This window comes from Protopterus annectens, chromosome 4.part0, assembly GCF_019279795.1.
Source record: "Protopterus annectens isolate FY-2018-M chromosome 4.part0, PAN1.0, whole genome shotgun sequence".
NCBI classification, from domain to species: domain Eukaryota; kingdom Metazoa; phylum Chordata; order Ceratodontiformes; family Protopteridae; genus Protopterus; species Protopterus annectens.
The window spans coordinates 487,819,688-487,835,820 of NC_056733.1; positions in this window are offsets into that span (position 1 = coordinate 487,819,688).

The following is a 16,133-nucleotide window of genomic DNA, read 5'->3' on the forward strand; positions in this document are numbered from 1 at the left end:
ACACGGATCATAGATTGCATCGTCTGGATGCGGGGAGTGGTCTTATCAGTTCATTATGGTAACATGCATCTTCACTCCAGGGACCAGACAGCCATGCATACATACACACACACACACACACACACACACACACACACACACACACACACACACACACACACACACACACACACACACACACTGTGGCATTCACTATTGAATACAGATACCTCACATGTGTGAGATGCACACCCCTGCCTATGTCCTGCTTTCTACATTGCAGTTTGCACAGATGTCTACAACAGTGTACAAGAGAGTGAGTAACAATTGAGATGTATTCCCCACTATACGTGACATATATGGACACACACGCAACCACACATGTCAGTACTGTGAATCAAACACCTGCCTATCTCATGATACGTATGACATACTTACAGCAGTACTGCAGGTGTTACGAAGTGCACTGATGCTTCCTTTGGCAACTGTACTGATATATGCACACGGGCAGTCTTAACAGTTACAGGTGTCAAGTGATTTACTTTTGGTGTCACCCTGACCGCTGTCTATGTTGTGTGTGTTCCCTCTATGTTGTGTGTGTTCCCATTCAATTAACAAAATCATAGCTTAGCAGTTACACAGGTAATTGTAAGACTGCTTGTGACACACCTGTGAGTTGTCCTCAGCAAACATCCATCTGCAAAGATGTCCCACCACTTATTTATGTACACACATCTGTCCATACCTGAGGCACATCTTTCTGTACTTTCAGCATATCACAATATACAGTTGGCAATGTTGAGGCTGCATTGCAACTGCATGATGTACTAAGACACACATCACCTGCATACATCAGCAATTGCACATGCATGGTATCTGAACACACACCACTACATGTGCATGTGTGTAGGCCCTACATTCCTGTCATTTGGGCATGTTTGTAGGCATTGCAATTGGTGGACATGTGTAATGACATACATGACACATGGACTGTTGTACGATATGATAGGAGTAATGGGTGACCAGTACAGAGGGAATGTTACCTCTGTCAACATTGATATCACACCTTATGTACTGTTAGCATTCAGCAGCCATGGACCTACATTCCATGTGCATGTGTGTAATGGCTGTAGCCACCTTTCTGCACAAAGGACAATAACAGCTATGCTATTTACATATATGCTGTATGTGTGTGGCATGTACATATCCAGGAAAGGGGCATGTATGTCATATCCAAACATGAGGGTATTTACTGGTGTACAGCAGCAGTCCTCTGATAATGCTGTAAATAACTGAGGGCCCCTAGTTTGTGTACAGCTGACCTGGTTACAAACAGTGGTATCATTGCATTGCATAACACATGATGCAACTGTGTCAGTACATGGGTACTCTGCACAGTTGATGTAGAGCTAGGTACAGTCCACTGGTCAAGGGTCACATGGTGTTGTACTATTGTATGTCCTACCACATGTATGGATGTGTGTTGGTGGACCGAGGGCATGGTGGTTTCTGAGGGTTACATCCTAGAATGCAGCTTTTGACACTGTGTCCTGCACCTGACTCATATGTGATGCCTTTTGTGGAAGTACTGGTCAGTACATGTGAGTGGCCTTTATGTATGTGGGGACACCACCACCTGGAGCAGTCCGTACCTGTGTTTTGGCCCACATGTCTGGTTCTGAGGTATATGGTGGTAGTGCTATTGTGCACTACAGAGCCTACAGCCAGGTGTTCCTCACTGCACAGACGTCAGTATTCCCCATTGTTGGATCTACAGTGAGCAGCTGTGATTATGAATGCTACACATCTAGCACTGGTTAGCATAAGCATACAATGCAGTTGTCCTCTAGGTGTCAGGGTGTTATCGTGTGTTTAGAACATTTGCCTTGGAATGGCACTATATAGGCAAATGCGACCTAGGTATTATCCACACTTCCTTGAATCATGGGGGCCTTCTTTAGCTATGTTAGAAACCTAGGAGGAAACTCCCAGATATGCTCAGAACTAGTTCAAAATGATGTGAAGATTACTGATCCTACAGACATTGCCAACATACTGGCTGACAGGTTCAGTGCAAACTTCTGTGCCCCCCTCCCCAAAAGGAGATATCTATATCAAATGAGTGCAGCCCCCCAAACATCTCCAGCGCCCAAGTGAGAACTGCTCTCTCCAAAGCAAAAAACACAGCATCCATGGGACCCGATGTGCTCCACGAACTCAATGAGGAATTAAACCCACAGCTAGGACAGCTGTTTAATCAAAGTCTTACCTCTGGATACGTACCCAGGGAGTGGCGCACTGCAACTGTGGTCCCACTTCACAAAGGCGGTGCCTCCACAGACCCTGGAAATTACCGGCCCATTAGCTTGACAAGCCTTATCTGCAAAGCCATGGAGAGGATCATAATGGACCTCATAAATAAAGACATAGGGAATTTGCAGACTTTGGATCCAACCCAGTTTGGCTTTGTCAAAGGCAGATCATGCCTTTTAAACTTGGTTGACTTTTTGAAACAGTCACAAAAGCCATTGATGAGGAAAGGCAGTCCATACAGCCTACCTCGATCTGGCTAAGGCCTTGATACAATACCCCACTTGGGTATCATTGTAAAACTCATCAGCTTAAATGTTAACCCATACATCACAAGATGGGTTGCAAACTGGCTGAGTGACAGAACCCACAGGGTCAGAGTTGCTGGTGCCATGTCAGACTCAAAGCCTGTCACAAGTGGTGTCCCACAGGGCTCAGTCCTGGGCCCCTCTTGTTTGGCATCTACTTTTCAGTACAAGCAAACAAAGGAGGTTAATGGCTGACAAAGTTTGCAGATGACTGCAAACTGGGCGCCATAGTAGAAAACACATCTGACACAGATATCCTTCAGAAGGGTCTCACAGAAACGGATAACTGGTGCCAGAGCCACGGCCTAAAGTTAAATGCCAAAAATGCATAGTCATACCCTTCGGGAAAAACAAGGTTACCCTAGCTACCAAATAGGTGGCAATCCACTGAGCACAGAAGAAGTTATCAGGGACCTGGGGACCCAGGTTGATAGTAGTCTGTCATTCGACACCCATGTAGCTAAAGTAGTTAGGAAGTCCTTCTACATTGCCCACCTTATCATGAAGGGATTCTCATCTAGGTCAAGGGAGGTCATAGTCTCCCTTTACTCATCACTCATCAGACCAATGATTGAGTACAATGCCCCATTCGAATGTATCTGACCCGACACTTGCAGCAGCTGGAGAGGCCACAAAAGTTCCTCACCAAAAGGATAAAGGGTCTCAAAATCTGTCCTATGCTGCCCGACTGAAAGAACTCCAGCTCTATTCAGTCGCCATCCGCTGCTCAGAGGTGACCTTTGCCTAACATACAAGGCCATGTCAAACCCAGATTTGATGAATATGCTTCACCTCAAAAATCTAGATCCATCAGAGCCACAAGGGCGGAGACTTAAACCTCAACACGGCTATTAATAGGACGTGCTGGAGGATAGATTCATCACCCAAAGACTCCCTATGCTGTGGAACAAAATCCCGGTACATGTGAGGCAGAGCACCTCGCTGGCCTTGTTCAAGAGAAATCTTGACCAATGGATGGGAGATCGCAGATATACCCCAGGAATTACCTCAGTGTCACTGCTCGACAGAGGCACAGCAAAATAATGGGTATAGTTCCCCATACTAAAGGGGTGGCGTAAGCCACAAAACAATGGGCTAGGCTTATAAATGCCCTCGGGCAGATAGCCTAGTATGAACCTATGAACCTATGAACCTATGTGATATGTGACAAAGGCCTGTCTACTTTCAGTCATGTCATCCCAGAATGACAAATACTGGACAACCTCATAATTACAGCAGGACATTGGCTCATTGTGCTAGTCAAGCAGTTGCCACTCCTAGCAAGACATCACTGTGAGTGGTAATATTGTGTTTGGTATAAAATGGTACATCTAAGGTGACGGACAGCAGCAGAGGTTGTGTATAAGACCGGTGTCAGATATATGTAGTGCAGAGTTCCTGCTAGCAATGACCACTACTAACACCGGAGTCCATTACAATGTGTTCTTTATGTCTAACTGTAATAGAATGGCCACTGTGGCCTTCCGTGTTTAGAATCAGACTGCATCCCATACAGCCCTGTGCTACTAAGTGTATGAGCATACACAGTATAAGGTCGTGTAGATGGACACATAGTGCATTCCGAACAGCCCTGTGCTACTAAGTGTGTGAGCATGCCCAGTGACACCTTGTGTCGGTTATGTGCCTCTATGTGTATGGGCATGGCCATTGTAACCCTGTATAGTGATAGTAGTCATCCATTCCATAGATGGGCATAATCCAGTTCAGGATGGAGTCCTACTTTAAACACACAGGTTCACAGGTATGTACACCTTAACTGCCAGCATCCCTGTTGATGTTTGCATTCTTAGAAGGTCATAAAGACAGCCTTGAAATGTGTAGTCTCTGTGGTGCGACTCATAACTATGCAGTATTGTAATACAGATCTGTAGATAGGCAGGTGTTCTGATACCACCACTGGCATGTGTGTGTGTGTGTGTGTGTGTGTGTGTGTGTGTGTGTGTGTGTGTGTGTGCCTCCATCTGCCTGAGGACAGAATAATGCTTTTAGAGTGCTCACATACCATACAATTCCTATACCGACCTTTGGCAAGGCTGATGATGTCACCCACCTAGAAATACACCTCTGGGAGTGCTGAGACCCAGTAATCTCGGTAATGCATTCTGTAACTGTGTAATGCAGTAGTGTGATAAAGTAGTTAGGTTGGTGTTCTAATCCCAGACTTGCCAACTGTGTGTGTGTGTGTGTGTGTGTGTGTGTGTGTGTGTGTGTGTGTGTGTGTGTGTGTGTGTGTGTGTGTGTGTGTGTCCATTTGCCTGAGGACAGGATAATGCTTTTAGACTGCTCACACTCCATACAATTCTTATACCCATCTTTGGCAAGGCTGATGATGTCACCCACCTAGAAATACACCTCTGGGAGTGCTGTGACCTAGTAATTTCAGTAACACGTTCTGTAACTTCGTAATGCTGTAGTGTGATAAAGTAAAGTCGGTGTTCTAATCCCAGACTTGCCAATTGTGTGAGTGTGTGTGTGTGTGTGTGTGTGTGTGTGTGTGTGTGTGTGTGTGTGTGTGTGGTTGTCTCCATCTACCTGAGGACTGAATGATGCTTTTAGACTGCTCACACTCCATACAATTCCTATACCCACCTTTGGCAAGGCTGATGATGTCACCCACCCAGAAATACACCTCTGGGAGTGCTGTGACCCAGTAATCTCAGTAGCATGTTCTGTAACTGCATAATGCTGTAGTGTGATAAAGTAGTTAGGTCGGTGTTCTAATCCCAGACTTGCCAACTGTGTGTGTGTGTGTGTGTGTGTGTGTGTGTGTGTGTGTGTGTCTGCCTGCGTGAGACAAGTACAGTGCTTTGTAGAATATGCACTCTCTGTACAAATCACATGATCACCTTTGTCTATCCTGCTGTTGTCACCCACCTAGGAATACACCTGTAGGAGTGCTGTAACCCAGTACTTGCTGTAGCGCATGCCCTAATAGCGTATTGCTGCAGTGTGATACAGTAGATAGGGGTTCAAATACAGGACATGGCAAGTGTGTGTGTTTGGCTGTCAGAGCCTGTGTAAAGGTGTCTGTGGGTGTCTAACCACTGGACATGTTGGAGGGCAGATTTTGTAGTTTTCCTATATGGTGTCCATCTTATGACACATTGGCCACCTCACGAGGAGTACAGCTGTCAGTCAGCCACGGGACTGTGTTGGCAAGCCATACCCCTACATCTGACAAAAGGCCTGGTGAACAAAGTATGCAACCCTACTATTACCCGGTATATGTCCTGCACCCATGTGCTATACACAAACACACTTGCCTAGGATATCCTGCTATTTTGCAAATTGCTGAAAGATAGTAGGCATGGTGTGAATGCAGTGGGCTGCAGAGGACAAGTTACCCTGTACAGCGGTACAATAGGCACATATTTGTGGACAATGTGCCTTCACTGTGTTCCCCACTGGATGCCTGCAACATATGTGCTGCCATCAAATGTGATCCACAGAGGCCATACAATGCCGTACACATGTGCCCTGTATGGACCAATGCCACTGACACCAGGGAATACCTGTATCATGCTATCAATGCAGGTGCAGGGTAGACCTTATGACTATATGCAGGTCGCGCCACACCAGGCCAGTATTGGCATATAAGGGGATAACAGTCTGTGTACACAACATGTGCCTGCCAAACCAGGTAGACCTGTACATGTCACTGCACAGTATTGTGGGACATGCACATCCCAGGCAATGTCCACATGAAGAACTAGCACACACAGACATAGCATGTATTGCAAAGCTATGGCCATACACATTGGTAACCAGGATGTCAGGGCAGATCATGCAGTACCCATCTGTGTGGGACATTGCAGACACAACACACCTGTACTGCACTGCACACCACTGTCAGGTGACGCGATGCCAAGGATTACCCCTCACTCAGCCTTGTACAGCCATCTTGCACAGCCAACCACTACACACTCATGAAGCAATGCATACATGCATGTCAGTACTGGCACCTTGTGTCTGCATGTGGGTTATGATGCTCCCAACCACAGTCACTCCCATTATAACCCTCATTGGCATACCAACAGATGTCAAACACTTTCACATGCCCTAGCCCATAGAACCTCCAGATATCCCCTGTGGTGCATGTAGTCCTGTGCATTACTGCAGTGTGGCAAAAGAAGTAGTCAGGTTGTGTATTTGTGACCCTGGCAAAGAGTGTTAATGTGAGTCCATTAGAGAGTGTGGTTGTGGTGACAATGGCATCCGTTCACGTGGACAGCCATATGTGCTACACCTAATGTATGTCTACTATATCTCTGTTGCAGATGTCTCTCACCTACACACATATATGTTCTAACAGCACAGCAACATGTCGGCTTTGTGACACATGTAGTAACTTCATGCACATGTAATAGTAATGACTAGTCAGTCAGGGGTTTGACCCCTGTACTGTTAGTCATGTGGCAGATGATGCTTACGGTTTAGTCTCCAAGCCCTTCTCTGGTGAACTTTGACTGTCCCTCCCACACAGTCTCTGGTGGATGTGGAGGTGTACACCTGCTCAGCAGCAGCATGCATATTGTAAGTGATGAACATGATCAGGTGATGGCCTCTGCACCTATTGCAGTCCTCGTCTAGCTGATTGCATGTGGAACAGCTGTGATGGTATTACCATAGCCATTCACATGATAAACACAGTACACTACCTAGGAACATCATGTTGGTATTTGGCCATGACCGTCGCTGTGAGTGGTACCTGGATGTGATGTTCTGAAACAGTATCACAGATGATAGCTGGATGTACCTCAAACATCATACACAGTAGGAAATAGTCTAAAGACAGGAGGGTGATGTGCCACACATGACTACAGCATGTAAGTGTAGCTATGCTGCATTGAGACTACTGCCTGTTTAACATGTGTGTGGTAATGGCTATTCTGCATGTCTTAATACAGACATGACAGTACTCTGTTCGTGAGGGACCCCCATCTGTAGGGCCATCTGTGAATTGGTCAGTGTGTGGAACCATTTGTTTCCTGTGTTACACACTGAACACACATCTGTGCACATCAGGAGCATAGTGTGAGGATTTCAGACAGTACATGATGATAGGGATGTGTTACTGCCATCGCATCCCTGACTGGGCATATGTCACATGAAAAGTGGTATGACAGACACTGTTTGGGGTTCACAGTGACAAGCCAATAATGGGCAACTGTTCATAGTTGCATTCACACATCTACTACACATTGTACAGATGTCATGCAGTATATTTCCATGTGTTGTGCTCCCTCTGCAAATGTATACCATCTGCTGTGTTAGGTTGATGGTGATATCTATGCATACTGTTGTAGGTAATCCTGAATGCTGTTGTCTATCACTAAGCCATATGTGAGTTTAAACTGCAACACCATAGGTTGTATGGGTTGGGAGGTCCCGGCAGAACCTCCTGTCCCACTTCAGTTGACCATGGCACCGGGCACCAGCACATCTGGGGCCCAGCCTTGGACCTCAACCTCTGTTGGCTCTGCACCACCTTCTGGTGGTACCACCACTGAGCATGGGACATGTCCCCCCTGAGAGCAGGACCAGACAGGAACATGTCTGTTGCCATGCGGTCTTAGACATTTTGCGTTGGGGGTTCACTAAGGGGTTCTGAATCCAGATACACAAGCTCAAGGGCAGAGTGACACATTTACAGGGTGATGCTGCCCCTCCTGGACAGCCCCCAGCACTGCCTCCTTTGCAGCTGTTTAGGTGCAGTGTCGGCTGCCCATGGTTGGGGACCTCCATCCCACTGTTCCCATGGGCTTGTGAATGCCGAACACCCATTCCCGTCTGAGGTGTATCCCCCCCACATGTGTCATATAATGACCCTGTATGCTGTCTTGTCTGTGATCCTACCCAACCTATCCTCCACAGCCATACCTACTCTTCTTCACCCACATCCGACCCTCACCCTACAGAAACGTAAGGCCAATTGGCTCCTAGGACAACATCTTCCCTATACATAGTTGTCCATTTCACACACATGCCCACTGGGCACATGTAACCCTTGTAATATGCATCACAACATACTCCTGTTATCGTCACCCCTGTCCCTCAGGTGCAGGATCCTGGTATGCACATCACTCCTAAATGGTCCAGGTACACGTGATGAGGATAACCCCATTGTACACACAACACTATCGGTCCCTCTATGGTTACCCCATTTACTTTTATCATGATGATGATGTTGCACACAGCACCTTGCAAGAGTACTGTTCACACATAATGATTGGACAGGTACTGTTGTGTTAATGTACATTACATGCACAGAGTGATGTATACGGCCAATGTACATCTGTTTGCGTGTATGAATGATACATGTCTGTCTGAGGGAGTCTTGAGATTACATAGGACAACACCACTACATAATATAGGCATCGCTGGTGTTTCCCTTTTCATTCATTTGTAATGCTTTGTTGCCACATGGTATGTTCCTGATATATCTCTATATATAATGTATGCACCTATATGCTGGACATAAACACTCACATATACATCTACATGATGGGATACATTCCTATACTGATGAATGACTGCGCTGTATGATATGTTTGTAGTACTGCCCGTTGTCTTTATATCTGCCATAGCGTATTGGTAAATCACATTAGCTGTGAGTGCAGGGTCCCGGTTCCGAACCTTGCAGAGGCCATTTATTTTGTTGCAGGGCGGAACAAGGCCATTGAATATGGAGGTTGTAAGGAACATTAAAGCAGTTGTGAGCGGGTGTGCGTAGGTTTGCATGGTGTAAAGCAATGCTAACCTCTGGTAACAGCTTCTTACACTCGGTTAGCCTCTACTTTACTTTACCAGTGCAATACTCGCATACTGGTAGCCAAACAGGCTTACACATGCTCGCTCCCGCACTTGCAAATGCACCGACATTGGTGCTTGCATCTGGCACTCACACCCCTTGGTGGGAGCGAGGACCACAATATTACCTTGTGATGCCTATTACATTGGATTACATGCCTACAGTATTGGAAATGGCTGCCAATTAGACAACGGCATGCCCAGCATTTTATTCATATTATTTGTGAGTTCCTCTTACAATCTGCACCCATCTGGCTGATACATGGGAACGGAGACTCTTCAATACAGACAAGTAATTGGGTTTTGGGACCCACATCCATCGGCCGAGTCATGCTACCGCATACCTATTATAGGGCTGCCACCTTTTCAATTGCCCAATGTGGGACTTTTATGTAGAAACATCAGATTTTGCAGGGCAAAACATACCCACAGCCAGTACAAAGGAAAGAACTTCACTGTTTTGACTAAATAAAAGCTTATTCTTATTGCATTATTCTTGCTTATTCTGTTTCTTATAACATATAGGTGTTTCAGATACAAAATAATTGTTTTATGCAACTACTACAGACAATATAGGAAAATCTTTGTCCTAACATCTCAGGACATTTGCCATTTCTTCAATTATTTTGCAGGACACAACTGCCCAAAGAGGGACTGTCCCTCGCAAAGGTGGACAGGTGGTAACTGTAACCTATTATTCTATCATCTTTCTAAGGTAGTAAGTGGAATATGTGCTTTCTGTCACTATCAGACCTCTTATATGAATGGGGAAAAATGAACACTGAATCAGGGACACTGCACAACAAAATCAGGGACACATTTAGAATGTTGGTGCTATTAACCTGACACATTGACAGACCAAGAGCATATGTATTCATACATACTGTCCGAGGTACATGCTGTTTATGACTCTTAAATATTGTCATTATTCATTATGTGTATTCTGCCACCTTTCCTCCTAATATCACTAGTTCTAGAAAGGTTTAGGTTGGACAGAGTTAGATTCTGAGTCATAATCAGGGATGTCCCTGGTAATCAGGGACAGTTCCATGGTATGGTCCCTATGTGTTCCCCCAATGGTTTACGGACTATCCAGTGGATGTGCTCTTAGGGGTTGGGAGGTATGGGCATCTGCTATGCCCACATTGGAATATTACTTACATCCATGGGGAGGTCCTAATACGGATCTGTCAGCCAACACCTGCACTCCTAGGCCCATAATCGCATACCCATAGTTCCCCTACCTGCCACTCCTCTACAGCACTCATCCTTACTGTGGGTGCAGGTGGGGTATGAACACACCACTACACACTGCCCACTCTTCCCGTGTAGGGACACATGTTGTACGTTGTGTCGACCCATGTGTTATCAAGCTTGCACAACGTACTGGTCTGTGTACATCTACAGCCTGGTTGGAGAAATCATTACCGGGACTGGATCCGATCATTTATTTTTGGTGACCCACAAGGGACATCGATGTCTATGTTTCAAGTGTAGACCTTGCAGATCTCTCCCACTGGTAGTATCCTGCCGGTGGTCTGGGAAGCATTGGTGTGTTTACCTTTATTGTGCATCTGTATGTCTCACTGGCCTAGCTGGGGGGGGTGGGGGATGATGCTACGTGTTACACGTTTGTTTATTGGACCTCCCACCAACATATGCCCAGCCTGTGAACATATGTTACTCGTAACTGCTGTATCATATCCTAACTATATACAAATGTATATTTACTGTAACATATACATATATATATATATATATATATATTTATATATATATATATATATATATATATGTATTTACATTAATATATACAGATATATCTGCATATGTATGCATACATGTATATTTATATCTTGCTGTATATATATATATATATATATATATATATATATATATATATATATATATATATATATATATCTATATATATATATATGTTATATATATATATATATATATATATATATATATATACATATATATAAAATCTAATGACATATGGGTCTATGGTTGTCTGCATATGTATATATTCATATGTGGGTATGTATCTGTATTCTTTCTCTGTATGTATACATTCGTACTACGATGAGGGAGAGGCATATCTCTATGTCATTATGGGTAGATATACATAGCTCTACATATATATGTCTACATCTGGTTATTCCATTCCTTGCCATATAGATAGCACTTTCCTTTAGTGGTTCTCCCAGTGGTTGTGGCTGCTCGTTGGGTGATGCCTCTGCCCAATGAACACATTCACTTGCATCCCTAGTGCTGTCCATATTGGCCAACATCAGCCAACACCTGCACACCTAGACCCATAAGTAGCTACCCATAGTTCCCTCATCCTCGCCTCCTCAACAGCACCCATCCTTTCTCTGGGACCTGGTCAGTTCTGGGCACACCACTACACGCTGCCCTCTCTCGACTTCATGGGACCCATTTCATAAAATTGTCTCGGCTCATGGGTCATCAGGGTTACCCACCCTTGTATTATGAGTCTGTATACACCTTGGACAAAATGGACGATCTATCACATTTGTATGGTTTGACCAATTTTTGGGGTATCCCGCAAGGGACCCTCCCATCTGTGTTCCATGATTAGAATCCACGGGTGCACTGTGTACCCCCCACTCGGTTGTATCCTGCCTGTGGTCTGGGGAGCAGTGGACACTTTACAATGATTGCGTGTATATTTCATGTGTCTGGCTGGGGGGGGGGGGGGTTGGAAGGGCATGCTGAGTGTGTCATGTTTCTTGCCTGGACTCCTCACTTCCATTGGCATAGCCTGTAAACATATGTCATTCCTGTGTGCTGTGTGCTGTTATCTATCATAACTGTATATCTCTGTATATCTACACACACACATACACATATATATATATATATATATATATATATATATATATATATGTGTGTCTATACATATATGTATATATATATTTATATATATATATATATATATATATATATATATATATATATATATATATATATATATATATATATATATATATATATATATATATATATATAGATATATGTGTGTGTGTGTGTATCTGTAAACCAATAAATACCCTGTGCATACACACTTACACATGCGTAATGGTGTTTATATATGCTTCACCTGCATACTAGTGCCTTATTCATTATGACACTGACACTTCACTCCAGTTATCTTGTAATCGGTATTTATCACATTATACAGCGGACAGATGTCGCAATATGTTCATTTACGGATTACTGATGGTAATTGGAATCTGATACATTGTACGAGAATGTCTGTTCATTAGGGGGTTGCTCTAACGAATGCACTATTGCTGTGCTGCTCCATATGTATATATATACCCATATACCCATGGCTCCTGGTTCCCCAAACACAGCCCAACGCCTCCAAAACACTGCTGTCATCCATTCTCCTGTCAGACTCACAGTGTATCGACACTAATACACACTGGCCGCACCCTACTCCTATAGAGCCATCCCATTGGTTTACTCACTCCACGTATCTTCAGACCTCCCATACGTTTAGTCCACAAACATTGATGAAGTGAGCGACCAAAGAATACTATTTGCAATTATTGGGTTGCCCCACATGGAACACGCATGTGTTTATGGCAAAATTAGACTCTATACTTTATTACATCCTTACTCCCGTTAAGATGACACTACAATTCATTAATATGTATGACTATGCGGTATCACACACATTACACACGGGAACTTAGTTATGTACTTGTTCAGCGTATTTCTTTTACAATTAGACTGGTTAAGTACTTGGCATTGCCGTACCGGCAGATCACAGGAAGGATTCCATGTGTGGGGAAGCCCTCATATATGATTTTCATTAGCACAGCACTGACTTTGGACACTGTTCTGCATTCTAGCAGTTTCATCCCATCCCTCTTCAGCACAGCCTATTATTCCATCTACTGTCGATGTTTGTATGTGCACATTCCTATTATTTATGTCTACAAATGGAATGCATGTGTTACAGAGAATGTACTTCTATATATTGTTGTCTGCATGTGTGCATGCATATATACTTATTACAAACTTGCTGACCTCCATGGGGCGGTCCAATTAGAACCGGGCCAACCAACCCTGGCATGCCTGGATCCACAGTTTCATACACATAGTTCCTCCACCCTGCCCGTGTTCAACTTACACGCGTAACTTCCATTATCCACTTGTTATCGCAGCCATGACACACCTCCAAATATTGCCCTCTCCAGAACATTAGGGGCCCTACACATATGTTGTCCCACCTCGTGTATTTTCAGGATCTCCTGCCATTTAGTCTTTGAACATACCTGCCCATGCTAGGATTATAGATTATGGCCTTATGCGCTTTAGAACTTTTGGTAGTCCCAGCAGGGACTACTCTCTGTCTGTGTGTAAAGTAGACTTAGCAATTCAATGATGTTACTCCCACTGGTAAATTCCTGCCTGTGGTGTGAGTAGCAGTGCTCTGCTCACTCCTGGGCAGCTTTTTATGACATACGCTGACAGCACAATATAATACCATAGCTGCTGTTGATTCCCTTCACATCCCTTGTCTATGATTTATTGTTATGATGTTCATTCTTCATATATATATATATATATATATATATATATATATATATATATATATATATATATATATGTATATATATATATATATATATATATATATATATATGAATATATATATATATATATATATATATATATATATATATATATATATATATATAGATATATATACATAAATATATATATATATATATATATATATATATATATATATATATATATATATATATATATATATATATATATATATATATATACATCCCCATAACTATTCTCCCCATAGCTATTCTCTCCACTCTCCAAAATACTAGAGAGATGCATACACTCTCAGGTCTCAGACTACCTCCTTACTAACAACCTCCTTTCCAATACTCAGCATGGCTTCCGATCAAACCATAGCACCACCACTGCCTTACTCTCCTTTACTAACACTATCCTTCAGCATAAAAACAATGGCTATCTCTCCTCTGCTACTTTCCTAGACCTATCTAAAGCAATTGACATGGTCCCACACAAACAACTCATCTCTGCCCTCAATAACCTATCCTTCTCTCAATCAGTCACCAGCTGGTTTCAGAGTTACCTGTCTGACCGCCAACAATCCGTTGTATGGCAGAATGACATATCTCCCCAACTACCTGTCTCCATAGGGTTTCTGCAAGGATCCATCGTTGGACCCCTACTCTTCTCTGTTTTCACCAATATTCTAGCCTCTGCCATCAAACATGGCACACTCATACAGTACGCAGATGACTCAACCGTCATCTGCTCAACCCAGTCCCTACCCAAACTGCAAAAAGTCACACAGGAAGCCTTTTCCTCTGTTGAAACTTGGTTATCCGATGCCCAATTAATACTCAACCCAAACAAAACGAAACTACTCATCTTCCAACCCACCAAACATACTCAAAACAACTCTCACTTTAACATCACAGCAAAAGACAACACCACTATATACCTAACTGAACACACCAAATTGCTAGGAGTGGAAATAGACAATAAACTAAAATTTGACATTCACATATCCATGACCATAAAAAAAGTCCACAAAAAACTAGGAGTGTTATACAGAAATAAGAAACTTCTCACCAAAGCATCAAGGATTTCAACAGCAAATTCCCACCTTATCTCCACCCTACTTGATGCCTCTCCAATATATACCAACCTAAGGCAATGCGATCTAAACAAGCTAGAGACCTACTATATCAAAATCGCCAAATTCTCCACAGGGGCATCCTACCGTAGTCACCACTGTCTCTCACTTGCTGAACTGGGCTGGCTTGAACTTCCTCTCCTCCTTCAATGGTATCAACTCTCACTCGTCCACAAACTAGTACACCATCCACTAAATGTCCCATCCCTCCAGAATCTACTCCAACCCTATCACATCACCAGACCTCTAAGATCCAGCAACAAAAATCACTTGCAGATCACTAAAGCCAATAACTCTGCTGGTGAAGCACTATTCTCTAGCGCCATAGCCAAATTATGGAACTCCCTCCCACCCACAATTACCTCCGTACCACTATGCACCCACTTCAAAACTTTACTAAAAGTGCACTTAAAAACATGCTGGCTATTCCCCTGCAACTCTCACTCTAATATCACCCACCCCATCCAACCACTACCTTTCTTTCCACTCCACCAACTACCTTGATTATAGCAAGCTCAGATGCTCATAAGCCTGGTACTTATTATACAGCAGGAACTTCTTATTGTAACATTTGTTAATGTCTGTTATGTACTTCGCAGATAAAGATTCTAGTTGTCTACTGATGTACTATGTTCTTCTTCTGTAAATATTTTTGTAATTAATTGCTATGTTAAATTGTTAATCAGTATGTAATCCAATGTAACTACTGTCTGTTTATTTTAACTGTGGAGCTTTCCTCCCTGAGCCTTCGCTGAAAATGGACCAACGTCCAGTCAGACACTCCCGGTCAACAAATGTAAATAAATTAATAAATAAATAAATAAATTAATATATATATATATATATATATATATATATATATATATATATATATATGTGTGTGTGTGTGTGTGTGTGTGTGTGTGTGTGTGTGTGTGTGTGTGTGTGTATGTATATATATATATATATATATATATATATATATATATATA